Raw genomic sequence first — 17,030 nt, 5'->3', positions numbered from 1 at the left:
AAGAAAACACGTATCTTAATATGTCAAATCACTAAACTATCACTTTAAGATTTCAATTTTTTTTAAACCTTATGCATTATGTGACAGTAGCTACATTTTTCCCTTTACTACTAGTCATGCTAATATGGGATGATTCGTGTGTCTCTGAACTGTGATTCTGTCCATTCTGTCCTCCCCCACTGGAGCAAGCAGATGGCCCTTGGTTCTTGAGTCATCACAAACCCATTACGGGAGTGACTCGTGTTCACCGTGGCTGCCTTGATTCGTGCCCAATGGTCCTCGCTATACCTCGCCGGTGTTTGCAGAGGCTCTAAGTTCTCTTTGGGCTTCATGACACGCCGTGTTTGCTCAGGTTAAATGGCTTGTGTTGCCAGCTGAGTCGCCTGATTGGCTCTGACACTGTGGTATTTGACAAGTGAAATGACATTGGGCCACCCCCATGTAGCAAATGTGTTTGGGCTTTCGAAACAAGTGTGCTTTTAATATGGTGTGTTTACCCATGAGAAAGCCCCTAAGTGTGTTTCTATCTTTCCTGCCATGGTCTATCAGTGGCCAGACCAGTGAGCATAAATCATTCAGGGGTAAATCAGAGGAACAACAGTGGTTTTAAAAGGAAAAGCAGGGAGATTATAAAGCCTCTGTAATAGCAGGTCCATTACAGCTGTTGGTACAGTTAAAGACGCTGCCCGCTGATTTAAAAAAATATATAATAATAGCGTGGGAGGGTTGAGGAGGAGGCTTGAATCGCTGGGCATCTTGCTATGACATGCATTATATGAACTAGGTCTACAGAATTATACCTAGGAGAAGCCACTTCTATAGAGGAACTTTGAATGTCCTTTGAGTCAGCAAGCTAACAAGGTTGAGCTAGCTAGCTAGAAAGCTTGTGTGTTCAGAGCGCCACCAGAATTATAAACACATCTTACCTTTTGTAGTTAAAAATCCAACGTAAAAAGTGGTAACTTGGCCTATAGTATCCTTAACTAACATTGAAAAAGTTAATCCATTCTCTAGTTTATAAAAAATCTCTCTCCATAATCTTTGAATCATGCTTGCAACATCAGTAGCTACATTAGCCTATGCTTCGGAGGGGCAGGTAGCCTAAACACGCACAGGCAAAGATTTTCAGCTTGCAGGCAGACACTAGAATAGGTTTCTGATTGACAGAGTGAGGGCTTTACATAGGTGCTTTGTTGTGTTTTGTTGTGGGAATAGAAAAAAAATGCCTGGAACATAAAATAACATTATTATCTGATTCCTATGCTTTTAAAATAATGATTCTGTTCCGAAACAATATGGATCACTTTCATTCCAGGTTCCATTTCTGTTCCTTGAAAAATGTCATTCTTTGCCAGTTTTTTGTTGTGTTCCCTGAATGGGTTCCATATACAGTACCAGTCAAAAGTTTGGACACACCTACTCATTCAAGGGTTTTTCTTTATTTTAACTATTTTCTACATTGTAGTGAAGACATCAAAACTATGAAATAACACATATGGAATCATGTAGTAACCAAAAAAGTGCTAAACAAATCAAAATATATTTTATATTTGAGATTCTTCAAAGTAGCCACCCTTTGCCTTGATGACAGCTTTGCACACTCTTTGCATTCTCTCAACCAGCTTCATAATGTAGTCACCTGGAATACATTTCAATTAACAGGTGTGCCTTGTTAAAAGTTAATTTGACAAATTTATTTCCTTCTTAATGCATTTGAACCTATCAGTGTTGAGCCTATCAGTGTTGTGACAAGGTAGGGGTGGTATACAGAAGATAGCCCTATTTGGTGAAAGACCAATTATGGCAAGAACAGCTTAAAAAAGAAAAGAGAAACAACAGTCCATCATTAATCAATACAGAAAATGTCAAGAACTTTGAAAGTTTCTTCAAGTGCAGTCGCAAAAACCATCAAGCGCTATGATGAAACTAGCTCTCATGAGGACCGCCACAGGAAAGGAAGACCCAGAGTTACCTCTGCTGCAGAGGGTAAGTTCATTAGATTTACCAGCCTCAGAAATTGCAGCCCAAATAAATGCTTCACAGAGTTCAAGTAACAGACACATCTCAACATCAACTGTTGATTGGAGACTATGTGAATCAGGCCTTCATGGCCGAATTGCTGTAAAGAAACCTCTACTAAAGGACACCAATAAGAAGAAAAGACTTGCTTGGGCCAAGAAACCCGAGCAATGGACATTTGGTGGAAATCTGTCCTTTGGTCTGATGAGTCCAAATTGGAGATTTTTTGTTTCCAACCACCGTGCCTTTAGGAGATGCAAGAGTAGGTGAACGGATGACCTCCGCATGTGTGGTTCCCACTGTGAAGCATGGATGAGGAGGTGTGATGGTGTGGGGGTGCTTTTGCTGGTGACACTGTCAGTGACTTATTTAGACTTCAAGGCACACTTAACCAGCATGGCTACCACAGCATTCTGCAGCGATACGCCATCCCATCTGGTTTGCACTTAGTGGGACTATAATTTATTTTTCAACGGGACAATGACCCAACACACCTCCATGCTGTGTAAGGCCTATTTGACCAAGAAGGAGAGTGATGAAGTCCTGCATAAAATGACTTGGCTTCCACAATCACCCGACCTCAACCCAATTGAGATGGTTTGGGGTGAGTTGGACTGCAGAGTGAAGGAAATGTGGGAACTCCTTGAAAGCATATTGAAGACTGTTGGAAAAGAATTCCAGGTGAAACTGGTTGAGAGAATGCCAAGAGAGTGCAAAGCTGTCATCAAGGCAAAGGGTGGCTACTTTGAAGAATCTAAAATCTAAAACATATTTTGATTTGTTTAACACTTTTTGGGTTACTACAGGATTCCATATGTGTTATTTCATAGTTTTGATGTTTTCACTATTATTCTAATATGTAGAAAATAGTCAAATAAAGAAAAACCCTTGAATGAGTAGGTGTGTCCAAACTTTTGACTGGTACTGTATATATATATATATATATATATATATATATATATATATATATATATATATATATATATATATATATTACACATTTCATCCACTGATCATGGGGAATAGAATGAAAGTAAAACATGAAAACACTAATTTTCATAAATACACATTGGCCCTTTAATGTCCAATGTAGGTGGGCCTACATCTACAACAGTTTCATCAATTGCACCGAGCCCATCCAGGTTGTGTACTGTATAGGCTGACGTAATTGTTTTCTCCAGTAGCCACTCACTCACAGCGAATGGATCAAAGGTCTCAGAGAAGCTGCTGACTCCTGAGACGAACAGCGTCGTCTGTAATTGACGAGGAGCCCTCTCAGATCTAGGCATCGCCGGTGGTTCCAGCCACACTCATTACACTGTTCCCCCTGTTGATCTGGTTGCCATCTTCCTGTTCTGGAGCAGATGAAACACAAAGAGCAGACTGACTGACAGAAACTGACACCAAGATCATGGCAGTAATAAATAGGGGTGTGATCCATGTTTAGAAAGCTGTGAAATTGGATATTGAGATGCTTTTAGGTGGGAGCGTCAGGTCGAAGTAGTTTCTGACTAGACTGTGGGCAGAAGATGATCTGATTATTGGGAATGTAAGACGGGGTAGTAATCGCTTAACGGCCCTATACTTTATCCAGAGGGTGGGTCTGTTGCAGAATGGATGCCCTGCTTATTTTCAATGGGGATTTCTCACATTCATCTAATTTTGTCTACTACCATTAAACAAAAACAAATGTACTTTGCCATTCAAAGTCTATTCTCAATATGTAGGCCTATCTTTGTTACCGTTTACACAATATCCTTTGTCAAAATGGGTGATGTATTTAAACAACCCCTTACTGACACTGTGTTTGTGTCTTGATGATGATCTGTGGTTGTATGGCAGCAGGGCATCTATTGTTCACATAGCTTTGAAGTCATGATTACTGCCTGTATCTGCAAATTGTTTTTGCGTTTAGTGATGAGGATGAGGATGAGGATGATGATGATGATGATGGTGATGGTGATCATTTGTTGTTGTACTTATTGTTAGTGTGGCTACTTTTTTTCGTCTCCTGCATGCACTACGAGTGGTGAGGGTTAACACTCTCACACGACAGCCCCAACACACCATGTGGCGTGCCACATTCACCGCCAGCCAACGCTCGACTCCGGAGACGTTTTGTACACACAAACGGGAGGCTGTCAAAACCAACAGTCGAGGCAGGGTTGCCACGACGGCGCCTCGTCTCGCATCTCCTTCTCCGGGTGTCACACTGTTGGCCTGGCGCTCGACCCGTCTCTTCACCTTCCACAATGTCGTTTGATCTCTGCCACGCCAACACCACAGATCAGTCTCACGACAGACCCTACTACACAAAGCCACCCAGTGTCAGTGTGGTGGCCAACCATCTGTCGCCGGCATTAGCAGCATAGGGCCCAACCTACTCACGCACAGTTTCCCCTCCCCTGGACCATTAGCTCTGCTACATACAGCAAGTGTACCTCAGAGGGGCTCTTAATAGGCACAAAATGGAGTCCTAGCTACATAATTCCCATACGGCTGCTTTTCAGTGTATACATACCATAATTCATTTTTCAACCATTTATATGCCTTTCCTCAGCCGTTTAACAAATAATTTTCTGCCATATAGACAGTAGCGTAAATAATAATAATGACAACACTAAGAAAAATGTATCTGGGAGAAGTAAAAATGTTTTAAACAAAAATAAGTCTTATATAAGAGTCCCACTCGTTTAATTCCTAGAGAGAGTTTAGTCAGCGCAGAGCCTGGAAAGTACACTAATGTAGTCAGATGATGATAGATGTTGCATGGCTAAATGTAGACCACCTCACATTTATAACGACCTAATGCTCTTAAAATAGGCTTAAGAGGAGAACTAGAAATAGGTTCAGAGAAAGTGATCAGTTTCTTTCTCTGTGGAGTTTTTACAGACGCAGTCGCTGTGCTAATACACGGCAGCCATGTCAAATCTACTAAATAATGCACCTATTAAAATACACCTTCATTTCTTTATGATGAGAATTTATGGGACATTCACATGTGAAATTGAGTACAGGTCATAGTATTCTAGTCATAACTCTCTTAAAGTTATTTTATTCTTTTGTAGCTCAATGTTAAAGTTTCCCTAATGTTAAATAAGGTAGGCAGAGAAAAGTTTGCTTTGGATTGTTAGCTAAATCCAGGACCTGGCGAGATTCTAAGAATGTGCATATATTGAAACCTAACAGAGTGAATAAAGTTTTCGAAAACAAAACTAGAAACACTGTGATTTTAAGTTTAACAAAATGCTCCAAATAGTGTACATATGAAATGGCACAAGCGAACAATTGTCTGCGGAGGCCTACACAGACCCTGGCCAATGATATCTAAAGATGAAAAATAAACCCCAGTGTGGCGCTTGTCAGATTTAGAACACCATCTCAAAATACATGTCATAAACAAGGGAGACAAATATATTTCTGAATGTGTTTCTTTCAAGGCGTAAACAGAAGACAGAAGGACAAGAACCCCCCCCCCCTCGTCTCGTCAACCATATTGGGAACAACAAAGGTGCTGTGTGATATTGTAAATGGCACACCCAGGCTCCTCCACAAGCTTACAGGATGTAACGCCATGTATATGACACTGTAATATATGCCTATATATGGCATATACAGTATATGATATATACACAAAACCTGAACAAAGCCTGAGAGACAGCCATGGCAGTGAGTTGGAGTTGACCATTACAAACCCACTCATGTGAGGATCAATTCTGCTGTAGACCCCCATCGTCTTGTTTTGGCAACAGAGGGCCGAGGGATTGGACGCCGAGCCAGGACAATATGTTTTTTCAAACGCCCCCTCGGACAATATTTATTTAGCTACAAGCTGGCATGTCTGAAGAGATTTACAGAGCCAAGGCTACTGTGGAACCATGGTTTAAACACAACGAGACATTAGGATCATCAGGCTTCAAAACCCTACTTGACATTGACCACAGTAATCTACGGCTCAAAGACTCTGGCAGGAGTCTGTCATTTCTGCCATAGTAAGTAACATGATAATGAAATCATTATTAAGAGACAACACTTATTGTGTGAAGTCAACCAATGAATAATGTTGCGGACAGAAAAAGAGAATCTAAAAAAATATGGGAGGTTAAATAAAGCCTATTAGACAGCGTAGAGAGTCCTGAATCAAGGTCATCTAGGTATTGAGAAGTACTTGTTAAGTCATTCCTTTAAGATAGAGACAATAGGCACATTAGTCACTTTTAACGCTATTTCATTGGCTATTCAGTGAAGAATGAGGAGTAGCTATGTTGTAAAACACTGTTTACTGTAGCATGGTCATAGAAGGATGGGAGGAGGGAGGAAACGGGTGGTATAGAGAGGCCCTTTACTTATTTATTTTTTGCCTTTAAACAGATGGTTCCTTATGTGCCGAGCGGAAGTGTCTGTTAACTCAGTTGGCTCGCTATAGTGGTGGCTGCTGGCCAACGACAACAACAGGATCGGGGAGTGCGAGCAACAGTGCAGTTTGCTATCTTCAGATGCACTGCTAACAGAAGGAAGGCAGGCTGTACATACTGTTGCACGGCCATCCCATGTCTATCTGTGCCAGGGGGACTCACTGTGGGCAACGGCTCATCTTCACTCCTCCTGCAAGTCCAGGCAGGGAAAACAGTGGAAATGGGGAAAAAATAGTAAAAAGTGATGATGATCACAACACTTGGTGCAGAATGTGGGCCAAACATGTCAGCATTAAGTCCGTTGGGAGGCAAGGAGGTTGTTTGTTTTGTCTCTGGCTCTGCCCTTCAGTGTCTGTAGGCTGGAGAGGGCATGATGTGTGATTACTTTATGTGCATGTGTTTATTTTCTAGTGTAGTGAGAAGTAAGTCAAGTATTTATCTACAGATGTAGGATCTTAATTTGATTACTCTTTTGTTGCTGAGAATTTTCTTTGTAGGAAATGCAGATGAGCTTCATGATTTACATAAATTGACTGAACACCCACACTTCAACACGGTTATATTAACAGTATTGCACTTTTCATGTAGCCTACTTTTGGCCAGCTAATAGCCTAACGCCAATCAAGCAACATTATGGACTAAACGTTCAAATCCTGTTGCTGAAGGATTTTGCTGTGACAATATAGGTTAAATTAAGATCTTACATCTGTATACTTCTTATCTTTAGTTAAGATGTCATCATATAAGAAAGATATATACAGTTGAAGTCAGAAGTTTACATACACCTCAGCCAAATACATTTAAACTCCGTTTTTCACAATTCCTGACATTTAAACCTAGTAAAAATTCCCTGTCTCAGGTCAGTTAGGATCACCACTTTATTTTAAGAATGTGAAATGTCAGCATAATAGTAGAGAGAATGATTTATTTCAGCTTTTATTTCTTTCAGCACATTCCCAGTGGGTCAGAAGTTTACATACACTCAATTAGTATTTGGTAGCATTGCCTTTAAATTGTTTAACTTGGGTCAAACATTTCAGGTAGCCTTCCACAAGCTTCCCACAATAAGTTGGGTGAATTTTGGCCCATTCCTCCTGACAGAGCTGGTGTAACAGAGTCAGGTTTGTAGGCCTCCTTGCTCGCACACACTTTTTCAGTTCTGACCACAAATTTTCTATGGGATTGAGGTCAGGGCTTTGTGATGGCCACTCCAATACCATGAAATATGGAAGTATGCTTGGGGTCATTGTCCATTTGGAAGACCCATTTGCGACCAGCAAAGCATCCCCACAACATGATGCTGCCACCCCCGTGCTTCACGGTTGGGATGGTGTTCTTCGACTTGCAAGCCTCCCCCTTTTTCCTCCAAACATAACAATGGTCATTATGGCCAAACAGTTATATTTTTGTTTCATCAGACCAGAGGACATTTCTTCAAAAAGTATGATCTTTGTCCCCATGTGCAGTTGCAAACCGTAGTCTGGCTTTTTTATGCCGGTTTTGGAACAGTGCCTTCTTCCTTGCTGAGCAGCCTTTCAGGTTATGTCGATATAGGACTTGTTTTACTGTGGATATAGATACTTTTGTACCTGTTTCCTCCAGCATCTTCACAAGGTCCTTTGCTGTTGTTCTGGGATTGATTTGCACTTTTCGCACCAAAGTACGTTCATCTCTAGGAGACAGAATGCGTCTCCTTCCTGAGCGGTATGATGGCTGTGTGGTCCCATGGTGTTTATACTTGCATTCTATTGTATGTACAGATGAACGTGGTACCTTCAGGCGTTTGGAAATTGCTCCCAAGGATGAACCAGACTTGTGAGGTCTTGGCTGATTTCTTTTGATTTTCCCATGATGTCAAGCAAAGAGGCACTGAGCTTGAAGGTAGGCCTTGAAATACATCCACAGGCACACCTCCAATTGACTCAAATTATGTCAATTAGCCTATCAGAAGCTTCTAAAGCCATGACATTATTTTCTGGAATTTTCCAAGCCGTTTAAAGGCACCATCAACTACTGTAATGGTGATCCAGTTCACTGTATCACCATTCCAGTAGTTGACGGTGCCTTTAAAGTGAAATAATCTGTCTGTAAACAATTGTTGGAAAAATTACTTGTGTCATGCACAAAGTAGATGTCCTAACCGACTTGCCAAAACCATAGTTTGTTAACAAGAAATTTGTGGAGTGGTTGAAAAACGAGTTTTAATGACTCCAACCTAAGTGTATGTAAACTTCCGACTTCAACTGTACATGTTCAAGCCAGAAGGTATGAATGAGTCATCTTCATCCTATTTGAGATTTCACTCATTAAAAACATAATTCGTCTCTATGCTAATGAATTAATATTGATACACTTGAACCTACAGTATTGGTCCTATAGCAACAACAAAAAACTGGCATCAAATGTGTGTACTGGGACGGTTGCTTCGCTAAGGCTTGATTGAATCAAACATCTCCCAATATGTGTTCCCCCCACATTGAGAAAAACAGAGTCTCTCTCAATTCAATTAAATTCAATTAAATTCAATTTCAATTCAAGGGCATGGGATGGGAAACATACGTTAACATTGCCAAAGCAAGTGAAGTAGATAATATACAAAAGTGAAATAAACAATAAAAATGAACAGTAAACATTACACAAGTTCCAAAAGAATAAAGACATTACAAATGTCGTATTATGTTTATATACAGTGTTGTAACGGTGTGCAAATGGTTAAAGTACAAAAGGGAAAATAAATAAACATACATTTGGGTTGTATTTTCAATGGTGTTTGTTCTTCACTGGTTTCCCTTTTCTTGTGGCAACAGGTCACACATTTTGCTGCTGTGATGGCACACTGTAGTATTTCACCCAGTAGATATGGGAGTTTATCAAAATTCGGTTTGTAATCTGAGGGAAATATGTGTCTCTAATATGGTCATATATTTGGCAGGAGGTTAGGAAGTGCAGCTCAGTTTCCACCTCATTTTGTTGGCAGTGTGCACATAGCCTGTCTTCTCTTGAGAGCCAGGTCTACCGACGGCGGCTTTTCTCAATAGCAAGGCTATGCTCACTGAGTCTGTACGTAGTCAAAGCTTTCCTTAAGTTTGGGTCAGTCACAGTGGTCAGGTATCCTGCCACTGTGTACTTTCTGCTTAGGGCCAAATAGCATTCTAGTTTGCTCAGTTTTTTTGTTAATTCTTTCCAATATGTCAGGTAATTATCTTTTTGTTTTCTCATGATTTGGTTGGGTATAATTGTGTTGCTGTCCTGGGGCTCTGTGGGGTCTGCTGGTGTTTGTGAACAGAGCCCCAGGACCAGCTTGCTTAGGGGACTCTTCTCCAGGTTCATCTCTCTGTAGGTGATGGCTTTGTTATGGAAGGTTTGGGAATCGCTTCCTTTTAGGTGGTTGGGTTGTAGAATTTAACAGCTTTTTTCTGGATTTTGATAATTAGCAGGTATCGCCCTAATTCTGCTCTGCATGCATTATTTGGTGTTTTACGTTGTACATTGAGGATACTTTTGTAGAATTCTGCATGCAGGATCTCAATTTGGTGTTTGTCCCATTTTGTGAATTCTTGGTTGGTGAGCAGACCCCAGACCTCACAACCATAAAGGGAAATGGGTTCTATAACTGATTCAAGTATTTTTTGCCAGATTGTAATTGATATGTCAAATGTTATGTTCCTTTTGATGGCATAGAATGCCCTTCTTGTCTTGTCTCTGTCACGTCTGCTCCTGCTCTTCCCTCTCCCTGGCTCTTGAGGGCGCCATGTTGCCCTGCATCACGCACTCCTGCCATCCATCACGCACACCTGCCTTCCCTCGTCACGTGCATCAGCGTTATTGGACTCACCTGGACTTACTTATCACCTGTTTATTTCCTCCCCTATATCATTGGGCTCCTTCTCTGTAGCGGGATTGACAGGCGTCTTGCCTCACCCGGATCATCAGGCTCCCATGCCTCAGCCAGTTCGCCAGGCTCTCACGCTCCTGCCAGTTCGTCGGGCTTCCACGCCCTAACCGGCTTGCCCAGTGCCCATGTCTCGGCAGGTTCGCCCAGGTGGGATGGCGGGTGGAGCCCCAAGAGGGGGAGGTACTGTCACGTCTGCTCCCGCTCTTCCCTCCCCCTGACGCTTGAGGGCGCCAGGTTGTCCTGCATCACCCACGCCTGCCATCCATTACACACACCTGCCTTCCCTCGTCACGTGCATCAGCGTTATTGGACTCACCTGGACTCACTTATCACCTGTTTATTTCCTCCCCTATATTTGCCAGTTCCCCAGCTCTGTTCCCCGCTGCAGCATTGTATAGTTTTTGTCTTTAATATTAGTTTGCTGACGCTGTGCCTGTCTCGTTCAATGTCTGTCTTTATTAAATGTTTTACTCCTCGTACCGGCTTCGTCTCTCCAGGGTCAACTCATGTGACATTCTCTCAGATCGTTCACAGCTTTGTGGAAGTTACCTGTGGCGCTTTTGTTTAGGCCAAGGTATGTATAGTTTTTTGTGTGCTCTAGGGCAATGGTGTCTAGATGGAATTTGTGATCCTGGTGACTGGACCATTTTTGGAACACCATTATTTTGGTCTTACTGAGATTTACTGTCAGGGCCCAGGTCTGGCAGAATCTGTGCAGAAGATCTAGGTGCTGCTGTAGGCCCTCGTTTGTTGGTGACAGAAGCACCAGATCATCAGCAAACAGTAGACATTTGACTTCAGATTCTAGCCTCCAGTATTTATGCTGCAGTGGTTTATGTGTCGGGGGGCTAGGGTCAGTCTGTTATATCTGGAGTATTTCTCCTGTCTTATCTGGTGTCCTGTGTGAATTTAAGTATGCTCTCTCTAATTCTCTCTTTCTCTTTCTCGGAGGACCTGAGCCCTAGGACCATGCCTCAGGACTACCTGGCATGATGACTCCTTGCTGTCCTCAGTCCACCTGGCCGTGCTGCTGCTCCAATTTCAATTGTTCTGCCTGCGGCTATGGAACCCTGACCTGTTCACCGGACGTGCTACCTGTCCCGGACCTGCTGTTTTCAACTCTCTAGAGACAGCAGGAGCGGTAGAGATACACTCAATGATCGGCTATGAAAAGTCAGTTGACATATCCTCCTGAGGTGCTGACCTGTTGCACCCTCGACAACTACTTTGATTACTATTATTTGACCATGCTGGTCATTTATGAACATTTGAACATCTTGGCCATGTTCTGTTATAATCTCCACCCGGCACAGCCAGAAGAGGACTGGCCGCCCCTCATAGCCTGGTTCCTCTCTAGGTTTCTTCCTAGGTTATGGCCTTTCTAGGGAGTTTTTCCTAGCCACCGTGCTTCTACACCTGCATTGCTTGCGGTTTGGGGTTTTAGGCTGGGTTTCTGTACAGCACTTTGAGATATCAGCTGATGTAAGAAGGGCTATATAAATTTGATAGTAGGGTGAGGCCCGGTGCCGCAGACTGTTCTAGTGCCCTCGCAAATTCATTGATATATATGTTGGAGAGAGTGGGGCTTAAGCTGCATCCCTGTCTCACCCCATGGCCCTGTGGGAAGAAATGTGTTTTTTTGCCTATTTTAACTGCACATTTGTTGTTTGAGTACATGGATTTTATAATGTCGTATGTTTTTTCCCCAACACCACTTTCTATCAATTTGTATGGCAGACCCTCATGCCAAATTGAGTCGAACGCTTTTTGAAATCAACAAACTTTGCCTTTGCTTTTGCCTTTGTTTTGGTTTATTTGTCAATTAGGGCGTACAGGATGAATACGTGCTCTGTACGATAATTTGGTAAAAAGCCAATTTGACATTTGCTCAGTACATTGTTTTCACTGAGGAAATGTACGAGTCTGCTGTTAATTATAACAGAGTATTTTCCCTAGGTTGCTGTTGACGCATATCCCACGGTAGTTATTGGGGTCAAATTTGTCTCCACTTTTGTGGATTGGGGTGATCAGTCCTTGGTTCCAAATATTGGGGAAGATGCCAGAGCTAAGGATGATGTTAAAGGGTTTTAGTATAGCCAATTGGAATTTGTATATTATCATTTCATTGAGGATACCATCCACACCACAGGCCTTTTTGGGTTGGAGGGTTTTTATTTTACCCTGTAGTTCTTTCAAGGTAATTACAATGGAACATTTTGTCTAGGAAGTTGCCTAAAAGGGATTGAATTTGTTGTTGCCTAATTGTTTTTTGGTAGTTTTCCACACTACATTCCTTCCATCTATAGCATTTCTTAATATTACTCAGTTCCGTTGGCTTTGGTGCCTCATGATTGACTATTGCTCTGTTCAAGTAGACTGTGATTTTGCTGTGATCTGATAGGGGTGTCAGTGGGCTGACTGTGAACCCTCTGAGAGACTCTGGGTTGAGGTCAGTGATAAAGTAGTCTACAGTACTACTGCCAAGAGATGAGCTATAGGTGTACCTACCATAGGGGTCCCCTCGACGCCTACCATTGACTATGTACATACCCAGCGTGCGACAGAGCTGTTTTTGAGCTGCATCTGGCCCAGTGAGCGATATACAGTTGCCAACCTATATTTCCAGTTGTATTCTCACCTCGCGATGCTGAGCGGCAAAGTGAAAATTGAAGGCAGAAGGCTCATGTGACAGGATTAATTAGACAGGGCCAAGTGAAGTCACACTCCTCATGGCAAACACACTTCAACCTTCAATTACACACAGTGCACAAAGCAATTAAAAGCTCCTTCTCCCCTCCTTCCTATGGAGTTCTACCTGTGACTGGCTCTCAGGCTCCAGGTCTGTCTATAGCACCGGCCCCAGGGGCCTAAGGAGCAGCACTAGCAGCACTAGGCTAATCCACAGGTAGGTAATTACAATTGATCAATTGGTGTTGGAGGTGTAATGGCTTATGGTTATTTTTAGCAAGCGTTCACCTCGTTTTGGGGAGATGTTGTTTTGCAGGTGAGGATTTGGTGGAGAGGATGGGGGGGGGGGTTCAGGGATAACTGTGTTTCTCAGTTCCTGAGACTTTGTTGCTCTAATGGGCTCTGCCTTTGTGTGTAGTAAAGCTCATGTTAGGAAACATTTTTATTTTTGCCATGTAGTCTATATTTCACCTTTCTATTCATGGCATTTCAGTAGAATGGAAAAAATAGTATTTCCTATTAGCACATATCTGTCTTCACAGTATAATGACAGAGATCATGAGCCCACTCTCGCTATGATTACCATAAAGTTAAAGCTGCTAAACACAGCAGTCTATAAAACAGTCTCTCCCCCTCTTATCTACTGCACAATACAACACTAATGTAAGTTTTACACTGTGCTCTTCTCATTAGCACTGTCTCTTCATGCTATTCCTCAATAGGGTGATTGACACTGTGCACCATTCATCCCCTCCCTTGGTCCCCCTCTCATGCCCGTGGTGACCCCTGGGCCTGGGGCTGGGTACACCCTGTTACCACCCGCCCACCCTCCTCCCCACCGACCGGACACTTGATTGATTTAGATGTCTTGCTGGTGCTCCACCGCCCCTCTAGTGTTCTAGTGACATGTACAGCGCGGAGCTAGACAGACTCATACACTACCGGATGGCAGTGATGATGTTTACTATATCAGACGCCTTTGCACTCTTTCTCTCCCTCTTCTGTTTCTCTCTCTCCCTCTCTTTTCTTTCTTTCTCTCTCCCTCCCACGTCCTCTCCCTCTCTTTTCTCTTATTCTTTTTTCCCTTCTGTTTCTTGTTCTCTCTGTCTCCTACAGCGATTCTTAGCTGGAAGCTGTTTGCAGTGTCTGTCTCCCTCACAAATAGAACGCCTTGGGGAGAAAACCAGTTATCTTACAGATTTACACCTCAAAGCAGTGATTTTAGAGATTCTGAAAGTCCAGCCAAAAGCGCCATGGGTCCTTTGAGTCTTTATGGTTGTTTTATAAATCAGAGATGCACATTTATTCTGAAAATCAGTTCATTTAGGGATGCATATCCAAATGGAAACCACACAGAGTTCTTTAAAACAGAGTACATTTTTCCAACATTTCAATGGTTGAGTATTTGCACATGCCAGTGCCCAAATAATCAAAGGAGAAAACCACTGGTTTGTCTGTATCTTGTGTTACATCAAGAGATTAATAAAGGAATGGACATACATTTTTGTGTCTCTGATTGAAGAATGATGTGGCTCTACGTCTGTTCGCGTGCTGTGTACATAGCTAACAAAATAAGCCTCCTTGGAAAAACAGACCTAACTTGAGCAATACTTGGGTTAATTCCAATTGAAGCAGCAAATTGACATACTTCCCTTAAGATCTTGACATATTATGAAGATTTAATGGTGGAATTATGATCATTAAAACAACATGACTGATACTGAGGGCAGATGATGAGCTATTAATTTAACCTACTCTTCCTGTAATAATATTGAGACAGACAGTCTGCCAGTTATTAGATCATAATTAGCTGGTGCAATCTGTACGGAATCTGAGGAAATGACGCCAAGTTAGCAGTGCAACAGAGCTCACTCTTCAGTGTGTACCATCACTGTAAGGACCCACAGACATCAGTAACATTGTTGCTTACACAATGACTTAAAGTGAAAAATGTGAAGAAATGATTGCGGTGGATGGGGTAATTATTATACCTTCAGTTTGGTGGCTAATGTAATGAGCAGTATATGAAAGAACATGAGTCCTTCACCGAGCCAATTTGAATTGGAAGGAACACAATCCATGTGGCACCGGGCCAGATGGTAGCTAACCAAAACATAACTGGTCCGGTGCTTTATTATGATACTGCAACCACCCAAACATCAAACCTTGTTTTGATTGTGTGCTGTCATAGTGTTGTCCCTCAGCGTTGACTCAAAGCAGAGGTCAATTGAGGGTTGGACTCACTTCCTGCCAGCTTGCCTTTTTCTTTGTCCCCCAGCTCTCTCTCTCTCTCCCTATCTCTCTCTCTCCCTCCCTCTCTCTCCCTCTCCCTAACTCGCATCCTTTGTCCCGATCTTGTCCACATTCTGATTGTGCCTACATTTTTAGACAGGTGTAGGCATTCAAAAGACACACTGTGATCTGATTGTGAACAGAACATCCTGCCCACCACCGGAGGGTAGCCAGACATGCATAGTGTCTGGCTATCTTACGCGTGTAGATAGATCTGGACAGAGAAACCATTTAAATCATCATTATTCTGATATCTAAAATCATTGAAAGGTGGCACCATTGCCTGATTACATCAATATGTGTCTTACAATAAATAAATATAATTTTTGAAAGAATAGCTGTGAAATAATTTGCATAAAGGAAGGGACCAGGAAATCTGGACACAGTGCAGACACAGTGGGCGGATAACAGACACATTTTAATTTTAATGTGTAGACACATTTCTGGAAATGTGGGCACAATCAGAATGTAGACAAAATCAGGACAAAGGACCAATGTTAGCCCCAGGTATAAACAGGGCTCTCTTGCTCTCTCTCTCTCTCACACACACACACACACACACACACACACACACACACACACACACACACACACACACACACACACACACACACACACACACACACACACACACACACACACACACACACACACAGTTTGTCATGTATGGCTGGCCTAGCTCTCTGATTTCCATACAGTGCGTGCTTGCACGTTTGTGTGTGTGTGTGGGTGTGTGTTCACTGTGCCAGTTTCAGTGATGTCAAATCTGCACCCTCAGCTGTTTCCCTCACTCACATGAGAGAGCATTACCCTATGGGCGCACTTCTCCCAGCCTCCCTTAGGCATTTCTCCAGGTAGCGTTCGCCAAAGCCACCCTGTTAATAAGCAACATATTTGATTTTCAACGTGCGACGTATTGTGTCGGGCTCCAACTCTGGTCTGATATCCAACACGGAGACATCAGACGTATGGTAAGAGTTGAATTATTCAGGGTAGATCAGGAGTGTGGGAGAGGTGTCATACCACCCTGGGGTGCACACCATGCTTTGGGTGGGTGAGAATGTGAAACTGAGAACGTAGAGCCTTACTACATACATACTGTAGCCCCAGGCGAACTGGGAGCTGAGCAGGCCAAGTCTTGCAATTAGATTCCATTTTCCTTGTCACAACATGTTGAGATATAAACCTGTACGCCTGGAACCCACTGAAGTGGTAAAGTAATTGTACACTGATATCATTGATAGGAATCGTGCATAGCAATATGTTTGTGTTGATCAGAATGCAGAAAAAGCATCACATAACATGGACATTGCACTTATTTCCACTCTGTGCCTATAACCTGTCATGTAGGTATTGCAAGTAACGTCTAATAACAATTTTAAAAGAGTACATTGGAATGTCCAACGGTTCAGATCCTATTTGGAGACACAACAACAACATGAGATTGGTCCATGCTGGTTGCCCCATCGCTGTCCTTGCGTGTCATTGTTTGGGAGTGGTGAGCGAAGGAGAGGAGCTTGTCCTGTGTTGATTACAGTACTGATGGGCCTCCATTTGTCACCGCTCTCGCTAGCTCCAGCTCCGAGCAGCGGGGTTGCCTGATTACTTAATTGCTTGTAAGAGCTCATTAAAGCTTCCTATCCATCATAAGTCATATGGTGACTATCAGTTAGAGAGGGAGAGAGAGAGAGAGAGAGAGAGAGAGAGAGAGAGAGAGAGAG

This window comes from Salmo trutta, chromosome 37 (genome assembly GCF_901001165.1).
Source record: "Salmo trutta chromosome 37, fSalTru1.1, whole genome shotgun sequence".
Taxonomy (NCBI): Eukaryota; Metazoa; Chordata; class Actinopteri; order Salmoniformes; family Salmonidae; genus Salmo; species Salmo trutta.
This window is presented reverse-complemented; position numbering follows the sequence as displayed.